The sequence below is a fragment of the Zalophus californianus genome, chromosome 4 (assembly GCF_009762305.2).
Source record: "Zalophus californianus isolate mZalCal1 chromosome 4, mZalCal1.pri.v2, whole genome shotgun sequence".
Classification (NCBI taxonomy): domain Eukaryota; kingdom Metazoa; phylum Chordata; class Mammalia; order Carnivora; family Otariidae; genus Zalophus; species Zalophus californianus.
In genome coordinates, this window is record NC_045598.1 from 118,229,259 (window position 1) to 118,244,836 (window position 15,578).

The following is a 15,578-nucleotide window of genomic DNA, read 5'->3' on the forward strand; positions in this document are numbered from 1 at the left end:
TTTGTAGATGACCATCTCTGCCTGAGCCCGCCCATGGAGAGAAACCCTCTTTCTTCAGATTGCATTTCATGGCATTGTCAGGAAGCTCGAATGTTTGGAAAGACCTTCCCTCTATTTGCATTAAATTTACCTCTGCATTATTTCTGCTAACTTGTCTCAGTGGGATATACTGGAGGCCTCTTCCTCATGAGCCTTCTAAATATTTGAAAATACCAGTTATACCTGCGTCTTCTGCTGCTGCAGACACACATTCTCAATTTTTTGCTTATTACTTTCCCTGTGATTGGAACCTGTGTGTATATATTTAATGCTCTTCTTGGGCCCTGGATCTTGGCCTACACATCCCGCTCTGCCTCCCCACACCATACACTGAAAGGACGTTTCATGGGCATCTGTCATCCAGAGAGCTCAAGATGGGTTCAGAACACAGATAACCCAAGGGATAACTTCTTTCTGGCTGGTTCCCCAAAGATGCAATATCAACCTACAGTTATGAGAGACTGAATATACAAATAAACAATGGCCAGACCATATATAAAAATAGAGCTCTAACCCCAAATCTTTAGCAACAAGTTCAGGAAACCAACCCATCAACTACACTAGCAAGCCAGGAAGCCAGCTGGCTAACCACAAGTCAGACATATAGGATGTATGACCACTCTCTCTAGTAACAATCCAGGGAGCCAAACAATAACCCCTATAACAATTGACCCCAAATGGCCAAGACTTGATTAATAATTGATAGTTTCCCTAATTGTTGTCTCCACTTTTAACTTAGGATCAACCAGAAAAAGCCAAATATGTACCACAAACCAATCATACAGGATGCCCCACCTCTTAGTTAGCTGTCTACAGCTTCCCCAGGCCAATATCCTCCAACTGGGGCATACGTGAAGCCTTCTTTTTTGTTCCTCTATGAGGCTTTCCCCCTCCTCCACCTGCCTTTGAGTCTGTGAAACAAACAAGATGGTAGTCGACTCCCTTGTCATAGCAAGCTCTGAATACATAGGCTTTGCTTGTTTCTCAGTTGGTTAATTTTCATTTATTTCCAGAGGTAGGAGCTTAAGGAAATAAAGTGGTGATTTTCCTATGATAGAAATCTAGCTTTTACATGGGGGAAGTGCACCAGAGAGACAGAAATTATTTCTAATTAACACTGAGGAGCGTATAAGGATTCATATGGACAGGACCCTCGACTCCGCAGCTCCAAGTCCAGAAGACCACACTGCTGTGATGCTAATTCCTTCTTATGGTCTGTGTCCAGTTTCCCTATTCTCTTGGAGTCCTCGTCTGAACTTAAGCCACAATAAAGAGGCATGCAGAGAGAATCAAACATAGGAAACCATTCTTTTCTATTTTAGAAATGCATTTTGAAAATGATTCCCTCGCCCCATCTTATCCCAGAATATTACTGTTATTATGTGCCAAAAAGAATCTACATCAATTTAATTTTCAGTTAAAAGAGAAAGGACATGGTGAACTAGCTGTTTAATCAGCTATCTTCAACTTTTGGAAAGTCAGTAAAGATCTTTTTCTTCCTGCTATTTTTTTCCTATATAAATGTATCATCACAAATGATGATTTAACATGACAAATGAAATTTAATTTTATGCTATTGATCTAGACTCCCAGCAAGTCAAACAGGGCAGGGGAGGTGAAGCAGGGCAATAAAGACATAGAAGAGAGAAAAATTTTTAATAATTTTCAAACTGAAAACCTTGATGCTGTGCATGTGGGAAAATAAGAGGGAGTGATGGTGGGGAAGAAGTCCAGGAGAGGTTTTCTTCAAGGGATGCTGAAATACACAAAGTGGAGAGGAAGATGCTTGCCTTCACTGCCACCCCTCAAACCTGAGCCCCGGGGAACTTTACAGGATACATCACATGGTAATGGCCCACCCATAGTTGGGGGCCAATAACCCTGGAGGAGTTTGTTGCTTAAGGCAATGGTAGAAATAAATGGGAAAGGGTTTTGATCTTTCCACATTTATTCTTACCAGTTATTTAATGCCTACCTTATGCTAAACACTCTATTATCTGCTTTTCACACATATTCTCATTTGATTCTTATTAATATCAACTCCATAAAGTTGATACTGTTAATGACCCCCATTTTGTGGATGAAGAAACTAAGGCTCAAAGAGACTATTGAACTTGTTCAAGGTCATAGGATTGGTTCATCACAAACAGAGCTGATATCCGAACCAAGGCCAGCCTGAGTTAAGCATAGAACATACCGTGGCTTCTCTGAGTTCACAGGCTGAGCTCACTCTCAAGGGCAGCATTGCTTTGGGAAGGCAGGCAGCCTTAGGATTCCAGCCTGGTGGAGTGGAAGCTGGCTGTAGGGACTAACAGAAAACTGGGAAAGGAAAAAAGCTTCACTAACACCTGTCTGAAAACCAATAAAATAAACAATAACGTCGACCCCGATTTTAACAGCATTCTAAACGCCTTTGGCATTTACATCATTGTTCTAAAGACACGACTTACAGATGATGTTTTACATCAAGGATATTATCCACTGCTGAGTCGTTCTGTCTTTCGATTTTTGCCTCCCCAGCTGAGGGAAGAGCACTCTGATGCACAGCAGATAAAGAGCATGTTATGTTTGTTGACAATAGTTATCCAACTTATTTTTCAGATGCGGAGGCAGAAAATGGTGAAGTGACTTACCAGTTTTCATAAAATAAGTCAGAGGCAGAATAACGAAGAGAGCTCAGACACTTTCTATTGTCTGGGCCAGCTTCAGGTTCCCTAGGCGACAGGATCTACGACGTGTCAGCAGATAACAGAATCAGTCAGAAGAGAAATATTAAATGGCATCATTGAAAGTATCTTTTAAATTTAAAAAGGAACGATCACAAATGAATCTTTGTGGCAGAAACAAATGAAAATTATTAAAATAGAATAGCTTTTATCCTTCCACAGAATAAAACTTTAGCTGACAGCTATGTTTTGAGAGACTTTTCTATTTGATTTTTGGTGACTTAATGGAATGAAGTCATGATTTCAGTCACAACAGTCTATAGAAAAGATAATTAGAGGAGATAAATACACAGACAATTGCAAGGGTGAGAAAATGTGGCAGAGTAAAATTTCCATATGACGGAACAGAGAATTAGAAATACAATGAGGCCATTTTTTGTTACTACCAATTGAGTGTGCTCATCACATCCCACATTGGAATAAGGCAAGTCAGAAAGGGTTCAGGTTCCAGCCTCAGAGAATGCCAACAGGGAAGTCTCCCAATTTATTCCCTGACCAGCTGTGTGCCCACTCATCTCTCCAGGTAACAAATGATTTGCATATGTAAGTAAATACACCACTGATGGAAAGGTAATAAAAAGTTAATGACACGGGGGTGTCTGGGTGGCTCAGTTGGTTAAGTGTCTGTCTTCGGCTCAGGTCATGATCCCAGGGTCCTGAGATCGAGTCCCACATTGGGGTCCCTGCTTGGCAGGGAGCCGGCTCCTGTACCTCTCCCTCTGCCTGCCACACCCCATGCTTATACTGTCTCTCTCTGTGTCAAATAAAGAAATAAAATCTTAAAAAAAAAAAAGTTAATGACGGGAAGGGACACTGGGCTCCTGTTCAGTTTTCCTCTCATTGCCTGTACATGTGAGAAGCCCAAAGAACTAGGTTGGGCTTTGACCTTTAAACTGTAAATTTCCACATAAAACAAATGTCATTAACGACTTGTGTGTTTGTAAGTGCATATCTGACAAGTTCGGGAACATCTCCAACCTCGGTGGATCCTGGATTTAATTTCTGGGAGGCAGAACTGAAATGTAATTACTAAGAAAGGAACTTAATTAATCACACTGCACCCTTTCTGCAGAGATTATACAGATGGAAGGAAACTGGCTGGATAGAAACTAACCCAAAGATTCCATTCAAGCACCCCACGGGGCGAAGATGCTCTGTCCGGTCAACAAGAGTGTCCTAACTTGCTCATCTCCAGAAGTGCAGTAGGGCTGTGGAACCAGAGGCCATTGCACCTTGGATCCAGGCAACCACCAAGAAGAGGACTTGCAATTTGCCTTCTCCTGTATTCGTCAGAACAGAACAAACCTCCATTTCCCTTGATAACAGTATTTCTCATTGCACGTTCATGCATTACATTCTGGTTTTATCAGTATGAATTAGCACCACTCAGTCAATTCATTGCTGAAATTTTGACAGTACCAACTTTTTCAGCCTATAGTGCTAGGGGCCAAACTGAGCAAAGTTGATCTGAGAAACTGTCTTAGTGGTCTTGATGGAGTGGGAGGAGCCCCAGGTGCCCCCTGTCCAATGCAAGTGTTGCTAGCCTCTCTGTCAGATTCCAGCAGCAGCAGCCCTTACACTTAGATGGAGAATTGGGGGTAAAGACATAAAGAGGAAGGGTTTGCCCTGATTAGGGAACACTGTCAAGAAATTCATAAGTAAGACACAGGGCTATTTGAAAAATTCAGATTTTCAAAGATCTCAAGTTCTTTTGCATAGCAGGTCATTTCAACTTTGAGGCATACTTTTGCCTCACCACTGCAGAATCAAAGTGATAAACAAGTGTCATTTTTCAAGCAGTCATTTGCTATGCAAATATTAATTGTCATCATTAGATTTTTTTAAAGAGAATGTCTTTACTGTTTTGCATGTTATTTTGAACTTCATATAGTTGTTAGAATATGGTTTTAAAGTACTAGAATGTATCGCATTAATTTGTTGGTTTTGTCTTTGATTGCTTTCTAAATTTTGGATTTACAATTTTCATTATTATAACCTATAAATTATTAGAGATTAATTTATTTTGGCATAATACTCTTTTCCTTCATCTAAAATGTTTCTTTATTACTTTTTTACCTTGTGGGTGAAAAACATCCAGAGTATATAGAATTTAGTCTTAGGACAATAGACTCCATGCCTACAAAAATGTCCTCATCTGGGGTGCCTGGGTGGCTCAGTCGGTTAAGCATCTGCCTTTGGCTCAGGTCATGATCCCAGGATTCTGGGATTGAGCCCTGCATTGGGCTCCCTGCTCAGAGGGGAGTCTCCTTCTCCCTCTCCTGCTCCCCCTGCTTGTGTTCTCTCTCTCTCTCTTTTTGTCAAATAAATAAATAAAATCTTTAAAAAATTTTTTAAAGTCTTCATCTGTGTGATAAATTAATTTTTTAAAGAATTTTTTATTTATTTGACAGAGAGACACGGCAAGAGAGGGAACACAAGCAGGGGGAGTGGGAGGGGGAGAAGCAGGCCTCCTGCCAAGCAGGGAGGCCGATGTGGGACTCAATCCCAGGACCCTGGGATCATGACCTGAGCCAAAGGTAGACGCTTAATGACTGAGCCACCCAGGCACACCAGATAAATTAATTCTTAAGTAGTATTTTGTTTAGTGTCAACTCCAACTTTGTCAATTCTACTTCCTTATAGTTTAATTAGCTTCCTCTAGATAGTTCTACCTTTAAAGGACAGATGAGATGTACTTACACCTTCTAATATGTCCTAAATAAATAGATTATCAACGTCTCTTGCTAATATTGTGCTCAGAGTGTATCAAACTGATAAAGACAAAAGGCCTACAGAATTAAGGACCAAGATTCAAAGCTGTGTTCAGCAGATTCCAGAGATTGTCACTGATGAGGTCAAGGCCAAAGTGGAGACAGATTTATGAAGAGTCAGAAAGGGATGGAAATATTTGCGTTCCTCTCCTTTGTTGAGTTCCATTTTTAGACCAATGACTGCAATTTTTTTCTCTTCATAACTATAGTTTGAACTGGTACCTGAAGGATGTGGGTGATTAATGTAATTTCCACATTAAGAGACATACCAACTCCCAAATATTTCCTGTATCTGCACCACCTCTTCCTGTGTTCTGGGCTCAGGGACAGAATTCACCACTCACTGTTCCTCTGGGTCTATGGAAAAGGTATAATGAGGGCCCTGTGTAAAAAGGCACAAGATAGCAAAAATGGGTTCATAAACAATTAGCTGTTTATTCAGTCACTTGACTGTTCAGTCAGTCGGTTGGTCTTTTGATTAGTAAATTTAAAAAAAAAGTTCTTTGGAAGGTACCGTATCATAGCATACATCAGTGGACAAGTATTGGATTTGGAGTAAATTACCTCTAAAAAGCCTCTAGTTCAGGGCGCCTGGGTGGCTCAGTTGGTTAAGCGACTGCCTTTGGCTCATGGCTCCAGGTCATGATCCTGGAGTCCCTGGATGGAGCCCCGCATCGGGCTCCTTGCTCAGCGGCGAGTCTGCTTCGCCCTCTGACCCTCCCTCTCTCATGTGCTGTCTCTCTCAAATAAATAAAATCTTTAAAAAAAAAGCCTCTAGTTCACAACTGATTTAAAAATAAGTCAAATTTTATATTTAAATCATGGAACACAATGCCTAAGACCAGTTAGCTCTTATTATCACCCACAAGATACGTAAATTCACCCCTGTATTTAATTCCATCCATCATCACTGCCACCTTAGTTTCTTTTGTTTTTGTTTTGTTTCGTTTTTGCCACCTTAGTTTCCATAATAAAGAGTGTCCTCTGTGGCTTAGAATCTTGCCTCTGGACTGTTCCTCTCTTTTAGCAGTAGAGATTTACTCCCTCCATCTCTATTCCCAGACCCTACTTCACATGGGCTTCTGCAAGAGGCATCATTTTTCAGGCTGTCAATTCACTGTTATTCATTCATTACTCAGTACATACCTACTATATGCCAGGCTCTATGAGGGGCTCTACGGCTGGTTCAAGGTTCACCAAGGGAACGTGCCCTTCTGATTGTGTTAACCAAAGTCATTATCATCATTGCCATCATCATCACAGTTTAAATACAATAGCAGAATTCCTGAATGGTATGGCATATCAAATCTGTTGGCAAATAGGTAGAATTTTCTTCCAAAATATTTTCTGTGATTACAGTTTTGGCAAATGATGTTTTATCAATTGGTGCATAATAAAAAAAAAAAAAACATAATGGGAAAAGCCAGTGCTATTTTATCCTGAAGTTACAGTCAATATTGGCTAAAATTTGCTTCTTCAGACTCATCAAAATAGACTTCTACCATTAAGTTTAGACAAAATATCAGGAAATATTAGTACTAAAGGCAAACAACAGCTAGTAGAAGCTAATTCAGAATTTGAATTTCTAAATCTGGCTACCTCAGAAGTTGGCTATTATTATTGTAGAAACCACAAAGAGATATTTCAATATTCAGTAAACAAATTGGTGGATGAAAATGTCGAGAAGTAATTTGGGGATACTTAATGCTCTGTCATATCAGGTTCATTCTTTCTCTTGTCATTCCTCAGAATTCTCCCTTCCTTTCTCAGAGAAGATAAGAAGTTCCCCAGTAGTCATAACAACTGAGGGCTCAGCTCTGCAAGTAATAGAATAGAGCAATGTGTACAAGCATCACTATTCCCAGCCCCTTACCCTAGTTCAGTACTCTGTCCCTGGGGATTCATCATTGTGGGAAAGGCATGGGCAAGGGTGGGATGCAGTGAAATTCAAATAAGTAAAACCATATATTCCGAGTATTCAGTTGCTTCAAAACATTTCATAATAATCCAAAGCTAGGCCCACATAGCACTGCTGCTTAGGGGCAGAGTGTCACAGTAGGGAAACTGTGAGGTCCTGATGGAATTCTAGGCTGATGATGTTACGAACCCTTCCTGTTCTCCTTCTAAACACAATTCTTCACTAATGATGCTCTTAAAACTTGGTGGCCAGAACTGAACACAGTCCTGCAGATGTGGTCTCTCCACTGTGTGGACAGCACAGGCTTTGAAGTTAGACAGACTCTAGGTTCTAAGCCAGGCTCCACTGTGAATGGTGGAGTGACTTGGGTCAAGTATGGTGTCTGAGCCTTAGTTTCTTTATCTGTTAAAAAAAGGCAATAAATGATGTAAAATATTACTATAAAAATAAGCGGTGTATTGATACATTAAGTGTATATGCCAGCTTTTTAAAAAAAACTATAGATCTTATTCTGTTGTCTACGTTTTTACTTAAATTATTCGCCTATCTACTGAATGACGCAGGACCAAATACAATGCTTGTTTCAGGTTAACTCTGAACATCCAATCGGCATTTTAAGTTGTTCATTTACTACTATTCCAGCCTGACTTTATTTTCAGCCACCTTACCCATACAAATAATATGGTAAACGAAGAGATAATGTTTAAGAACTTAAGCTCTTGAGTCAGACATCAGACACAGCAGGTTCAAATCCCAGGTCTCACCAGCTGTGAGACACTGGTTCGAGCCTCAGCTTCCTCATGTCTCACTCAGACAGGCATAACAGGTGGTATCAACTAGGGACCTACCAAAAATTTGGTATGTATCAGCTATTATTCATAAAGTACCTTTCAATATTAAAATATCCGTAGTGTATACCATATCGCATATCTATAGTTAATTTGGCATGAATGCTGGCTCCTAGACTTCATATTCTTTTAAAAATGGTCATGAGTCATTTACATATCTGAGCAACTTCATTACCATAGCCTAGCCTACCCTTCAGTAATACAACAATACAAATCAGTTTATTAATCTCCTCCCAGGCTCTGTTGTCCTCTTGTTATAATTCTACCCATACTGAAGCCTAGCTCACAATCTTCCCAGTCTGTGTTTCCAGAGCATTTCACAGCATCTACACGTTCCCCAACACCTATCACTGCTGAGTATTATCCTTATTTGGGTAAGGGACTCTTTACAACCTCTGAATTAGAACATAGGGTCATGGAAATAGAAACTGCCATTCATTTTACTACCTCAGTCGTGGACTGCTTATCACTGGGTCCTAGTAAAGTTGTGGAAAAACTAAAGAAGTGAAGGAATTCATGTTCTAGAATTTTGTTTGATTACCTAAATCAAAATAACTGATGTAGAATTTTGGATTTCTTGTCTTTCTTAGCATTTTCCTAAAGTTTCAACTCATTCTGGATTACCTACTTCTGTCTATTTTATAAATATATTTTTATGCCACATTTTGGGTTTCATTTTTTCTTTTCACTTTTGGTTCTGTGATTTTTCTCCCTACTTTTGTATATGTATTTTAAATCTAAGGTCATTTGAGAGCTTCCTGCACAACTAAATGTGAATTTCTTTGGCTGCCTATACCTTTTTTTCACAACTGGGAACATTTATGATTGTATAGTTTCTTTTCAGAACTTTACAACCCTCTTAGATGATATTTTCTGTTGAGTCTATGCCTAAGAAGGACCTGGGACCTGTTAGTGTCTGTGCTCTTTAAGAGAAACCAGTTAGGTTAGACACAAGTTAGACATGGCTACATTCTACTTCCAAGCAGAAAAGTCTTCCTTGCTGGGGAAAGAGGCCTCTCGGCATAATGTGAGTCTGAGAGGCTAAGAACTGAGGGGCATTTGTGAGTGTATGTGTTACTTGCTCTGAGCTCCCCAGGATTTCTGCCCAAGAGAAGAGTCTGCACCACAGGAAGCTGGAAAGCAGGAACCACCCTCCCAGAATCTTGTGATGGACCTGTGCTCATTGTCTTCTTCTCTAGCCCACCCACCCCACACGTCATTCTCCTTGTCAGTCTCTTCTGTTGGATCTCTCTTATCTCTTCATTTCTGTGTCAATCTCTGTCTGTCTCTCCTCTGCCTTCCTCTCTCCATCTCTGTCTCTGCATCTCTCCTTTTCTCTCTCAACTCTTTAATAGCCATACTTTTATGTCCACATTCCCTTAAATAATATTTTTCCTACCTCTTTTTGCTCTTGTATTTCCTTTCAAAGTCTCTAGTCATGGAAGCATGCCAGCCTTTTTATGAACTTCTGAAAAATCTGTTTTCCTAAAGTCTAGAATGCACGTCTGACTATACCCACTGTTTCCTTTCTTTGCTGTTACGAATTCCAAGGTGACTTGATTTCTCCCAAGGTTCATATAACTTTTACTCCAACAGTAAGCTCTTTCTTGTTAGTTAGAATTAAATACAGAGGGGTACCTAGGTGGCTCAGTCATTAAGGGTCTGCCTTCAGCTCAGGTCATGATCTCAATGTCCTGGGATCGAGCCCTGCATCAGGCTTCCTGCTTGGTGGGAAGCCTGCTTCTCCCTCTCCCACTCCCCCTGCTTGTATTCCTTCTCTCGCTGTCTCTCTCTCTCTGTCATAAAAATAAATAAATAAATAAATTTTAAAAAATGAAGTTGTTTAAAAAAAAAGAATTAAATACAGAATAACAATTTTCCTTGCTACTTCCTCTACCCACTATAAGATGAAATTGGCAGTAAAGAATGTCAGATAGTGTACTTTCCACAGGGTATTTCCGGAGTTGAATCGCCTTCTCATTGCTACCTCTTGCCTCTGAGCTGGTCTATATTTTCAGACAAGATCCATCCCCGATATCTTCCACCTACAGGGAAGTCTGTCCAACACATCACAATATTATCGCCTGTTTCTCTCCGTTTTGTCCTTACCTGAATGTTTTCTACCATTCCTTAAACTCACGGTATTTTGTAAATTATGTGTATTTCTGGAGAAACATGATAAGCATTCTATTAGAGCTATCTCTTTTGACCAAAATTTGCCCTTTAGTAGTCTTATTTTGGTCATAAATTTCATGCCATCCATAGCTGGAGACACTTTCTGGATTGTAAACTACTTGAGGTCAGAAACAACATGATATTCATCTTTGGATTTTCAGAGGCTAGAATGGTCCTGAAACATACCCAACATGAATTCGTCAAACTGACCTGATGCTTGTTTTAAAATTACAAGTTTAATTGACCCTCCGCCACGCACTATGCATAGACATATAAACCCTTGAGACCTTAAGTGACTTCCCGCATCTTCTGATTTTTCCTCAAGATAACCTGATTATTTCTTTCACAAGTTTTTTCTATCTGTTGTTTTTCATGGTACACAACATGAGAATTTTGTTGGCATTTTTCTCCCTCGCTTCATCCTTTAACTGGAAGAGATTTTGATCAGCCACTGATAGGAGATCATTATTGAGAAGTGTCAATGCACCCAGAACTACATTAAGTATTCTGTGAATATCATTCTTAATCTTTACAACAACCTTACCAAACAGCTATTAGTAAATTTATTTTACATATTAGAATATATATATATATGAACATCGAGACTCAAGTTAAATAGCATACTCCAGCCAACATAGCTATCAAGTAAAAGAACATACCAGAATTAGATCTGAGTGCTACCAAAGCTGTATTTCTTTTTTTTTTTTTTAAGATTTTATTTATTTGACAGAGAGACACAGCAAGAGAGGGAACACAAGCAGGGGGAGTGGGAGAGGGAGAAGCAGGCTTCCCGCCGAGCAGGGAGCCCGATGCGGGGCTCGATCCCAGGACCCTGGGATCATGACCTGAGCCGAAGGCAGACGCTTAACGACTGAGCCACCCAGGTGCCCCCCAAAGCTGTATTTCTTCTTCTAGTACCATCCATTCCATTTGGCTGATTGGTCAGATGCTCGGCATTATTTTAGGGCACTTTCAGGTGTCATAACTGGCTTAGCTTGACTATGCAGGTGAACAAAACTGAATGAACGCCAGCTCTTGATTCTGTAAGGGGATATTTTCATTGTGAGTAAAGGTGTGATGACTCTTAAAGTACTACACTATTTTAGGAGAACCATGGCTGGCAGCAGTGGCACCATGGTGGCTTCAAGGACAGAAGGCATAGTTATACCCTTTATCTTTGCCATGGCAGACAGAGGGATAAGATAAAAAAGCAGGAGGCAGCTCACCCATCCTCCTCCATGCCCCCAGCAAGAGGGTAGGAGAGAATGATTCATTCCTCTCTTTACTATTTTCATCTTGCCTGGACTATAGTTCCAGGGCTCTTGGCATTAAGAATCTCAGACCACTGCTCAAGCATGCAAGAAAGACATATTTTATTTTGATATAATTCAACCTAATTATTATTTTGACCTCCTCATCTGCTGGTGTGACAAAAACTGAACTGTAGTTATTTTAAGAATTTTGATCTCACTTCCACCCTTCTCTTGGGGTTGTGTCTAAGTTTCTGGACCATCAGTAGTACTGAAGTAGGGTTTGGACAGCATTGTGGTCTATCTCTTCCTCCTTGTCTTTTGACCACATCAGCCTCTGGTGACACATCTGTCACTCATCTGGTCCTTCATCTTCAGTCCACACCAGTGATGGCACAAATGCAGCTTTTCAACCACTTTTATCTAACTAACATTCACTGAGTGCCTATTGAATACAAGGCGTAATATGGACTCAGTCCTTCACATATGGATGTAAATGAGACAGATGTAAATAGAGTGGAGGAAAGCTGCCTTCTCCCCACTGCATGTCAGGCCCATGGGTAGGGAGGAACACTGGGGACAAAGGCCAGTGTTGCTATAAGAATCCAGAGTGAGTAAGAGAGGGGCCCACCATGATATGCATAGTGTCAGAGCAGGTAGACCAGGAGAAAGTTTACCATCTTTACCCTAAAGATAACGGAAGCCACTGAATGGCATTAAGCCTAGACTAGTATGTTCTGATTTTGATTGCTAAAATGTCACTCTGGCTGCACGCATAGCCATTGTTCAAGAGCAGATGAAGATTGGTCAAGAGGTCATCACAATTATCTATTCGGAAAGTAACGGTCTGTTAAAGAGAATGGAGAGAGTCACAGATACTTCAGGATGAAATATGCGGGATGGTATTGATGGATATAGAGTAGGTGGACGAGGGAGGGGGAAGAGTCTTCTTGGGAATCACTCTTTTGTTATGTGCTTTTGTTTTCTGTAAATCATGTCCAGGGTTGCATATAACAAAACAAACAAGTACAGGAAGTTAGTGGCTTACAGTCTAGGAAGGAATATGACATTTGTTAAAATCAAAGGCCACTATTTATTGACATTTAATAAGTTTTAAGAGCTTTGCATATGTTAAGTCATTTGATTCTTAAATGATTAAAAAATTATGACATTAGGATAATAATACTCATTTTATAAAATAAGGAAGAGACAAAAGAAAGTGGGGTAATCTAGGCAGGTCTCACTTCAGAATTCAGACACTTCAACCATCATGACGTATGTTCAGATTGGGGTGGCAGATAAAAGGAAAGAGTTAAGTCCAGCCTGAACAAGGGGATGAGGAGCAGTGAGAAAAGCCTTCACAGGATAAGAAACCTTAGAGTCTGCTTTTGAAAGATGAAGAGTGGGTATTCCACAGGCAAGAACAATGACATCTGAGCTAAATAAATTACCATATGAGTTCACAAAACTATTGGTCTAAGCAACATTTTTGAACAATACAAATGGAACAAATGAAGGGCAAAGTGGTAGGAGACAGAGACTCACAATTCAATTTACCTCTGATTGTTATGTATGTTTGGGTGAGTCATAGTTCTCAGTAAGGGAAAAGTTCTTGAGGATTAATGAGGCTGACTACAGTAACAATGAACCAGGAGCTAGATGTCTAAATAATCTCCTTCATTATATTTAAATAATATCAGAGGAAAAATGAGAAGAGGGAAAATATTTAGATAAATGTCACTTTTGAGATAATAACTGTCACATTGGGTTATATTAATTTACCAATCTAAGGACTGGAAAAGTCCAGAAGAGTAGGGAACGGTTTTCAAATTCACTGCATTAGACGGTATTCGTTTACTATCTCCTGAACATTAGCGGGCATTAGCTTTGTCTCTATAGAGCCCAGTGAACATTGTAGTACCATTTGGACAGGATTCAATTATTTATTAAGTTCCAAAATTTCTCCCCTGACAATGTGAACAGCATGTAATGGTGTGGAATCAAGGTGCATGTACGAAGTTAATCTGAAGGAATGAAAGACTGATTCAATTGGCCTTCCTCCCCACTGATGATCCCATCATCCTTTCCCCAACAGTGGTTTTAAGGAAGACTTTTCTAGACTTTCCTCCCATTCCCTCCAAATCCACTGCAGTCTAGTTCTGAACACTCCTGTTATCTGTTATTGAAGGATACCAGGGACTTGCAAACCGCCAGGTAGAAGGACCTCTCTCAGGGCTCATAAGGTTTGACACTTGACTTCTTCTACACATTATTCCCCAGCTTCCTGTCTCCTCAAATTCAACTCAGCTCCTCAGGGGATCATCCTTTACCTTCCCTCTAAAGCAGGCCCTAGGCTCTGTCTCCAGAGCTTTGTATCATGGCTTTCATGGGCCCTGGGCATGTTGGCCTTTGTGGCCCCTTCCTCCATAAAAAATATTGTAAAAGTTATATTTTGCAACTACGTCAGTATAAAGACAAATATATAGTAAAGATTGTCTTTGACCTAAAAGTTTATGTTCTTCTTCTGACTTTAAAATAGATGAAAGCACTAGGTGGTCAGTGCCATGATGTCAGGGAATCTGTTACCTTAGTCACTGTTCTATTCCCCACCCTTAGAAGAATGCCTGGTAGCTTTAGTCTTTTTTCAAAAATTTTAGAATTTTTTAAAAATTTAAATTGTAGTCTTAATACTTATTGGATGAATCAATCAATGAATGACTTTCTCTTTCTTTTTGAGTTTCTTCTGTTGACTTCCGGGACTGCTCTTATTCAGTCTTTTCTTTTTCTTCCTGTTTGTCTCCTCTTCCTCCAATGTTCCTTTAAATATAGTCTTGATTGCTCTCCAGAGTTCCAGGCTCACACTTTTGCTGGCTATTTTCACATGGTTCACTCCACAGTACCATCCTCTCAATACATAAAACAAACTCACCAGCTTCTCTGGTTCTCCCTAATGTTATTATTACTATTATCATCATCATTATCATTATTCCTATTCCTGGCATCTCCATAACAGTAATGCCATCATTGTCTTTTGAGTTTCTCATGCCTGGTAGATGGAAGTTATCTTCAGATTCCCCTTCTATTTCATACGAGGTCCAGTTTGTGCCCAGATTTTGCTAATCCTGTCGTTACCATTTCAAGCACATCTGCTTCACCTTCGCATTGACACTGTCTTTGCTCTAGACCTTCAGTAAGCCTTATTGGTACAAGCACACTGGCGTCCCAACCAGTTTCTGGGTCTCTTGTCTTTCCCTTCCCTGTTCTAGTAGTCACACTTCTTTCTAGAAAGTCCTCTTGGTTAAAATATTTGGTTGATGCCCATTGCATACAAAGTGAATTCTAAACCCCTTAATTCAATATTCAGTGTCTTGGCTCCAACTTAAATGTTTAGCTTTATTTCCACCAGTCAAACAGACCCTATGGTCCTTCCATACTGTGCTACTTGATAGTTCCTAAAAATGGATACTATAATTTTCTGCATTCTTTTTTCAAACTATTCTTTCTGCCCACAAGGCTACTCCCCTCCCCCAATATATGTGCATCTATCCGAATGCTCCATGAAAGCACAGAACACTAGTAGGTAGCAATTAGATCTTAATTCTGTGCCCCTCCCTGGTACTAATAAAGGGCTTTATACAGAGGAGGAAATGAGTAGATGTTTATTCAGTTAAACTTAAAATGAAAGAAAGGAAAGTAAACATAAAGAGCATTAGTTTCTATCATGGTATCATATTTTATGTCAAAAGATGACAATTTTAACTTTTTAAGAAAGCGTAAAGCAATAACCAAACAACAATAGTTAATGCAGGTAAATCGACTTACATCAGTATCACTCTGTATCAGTATAATCT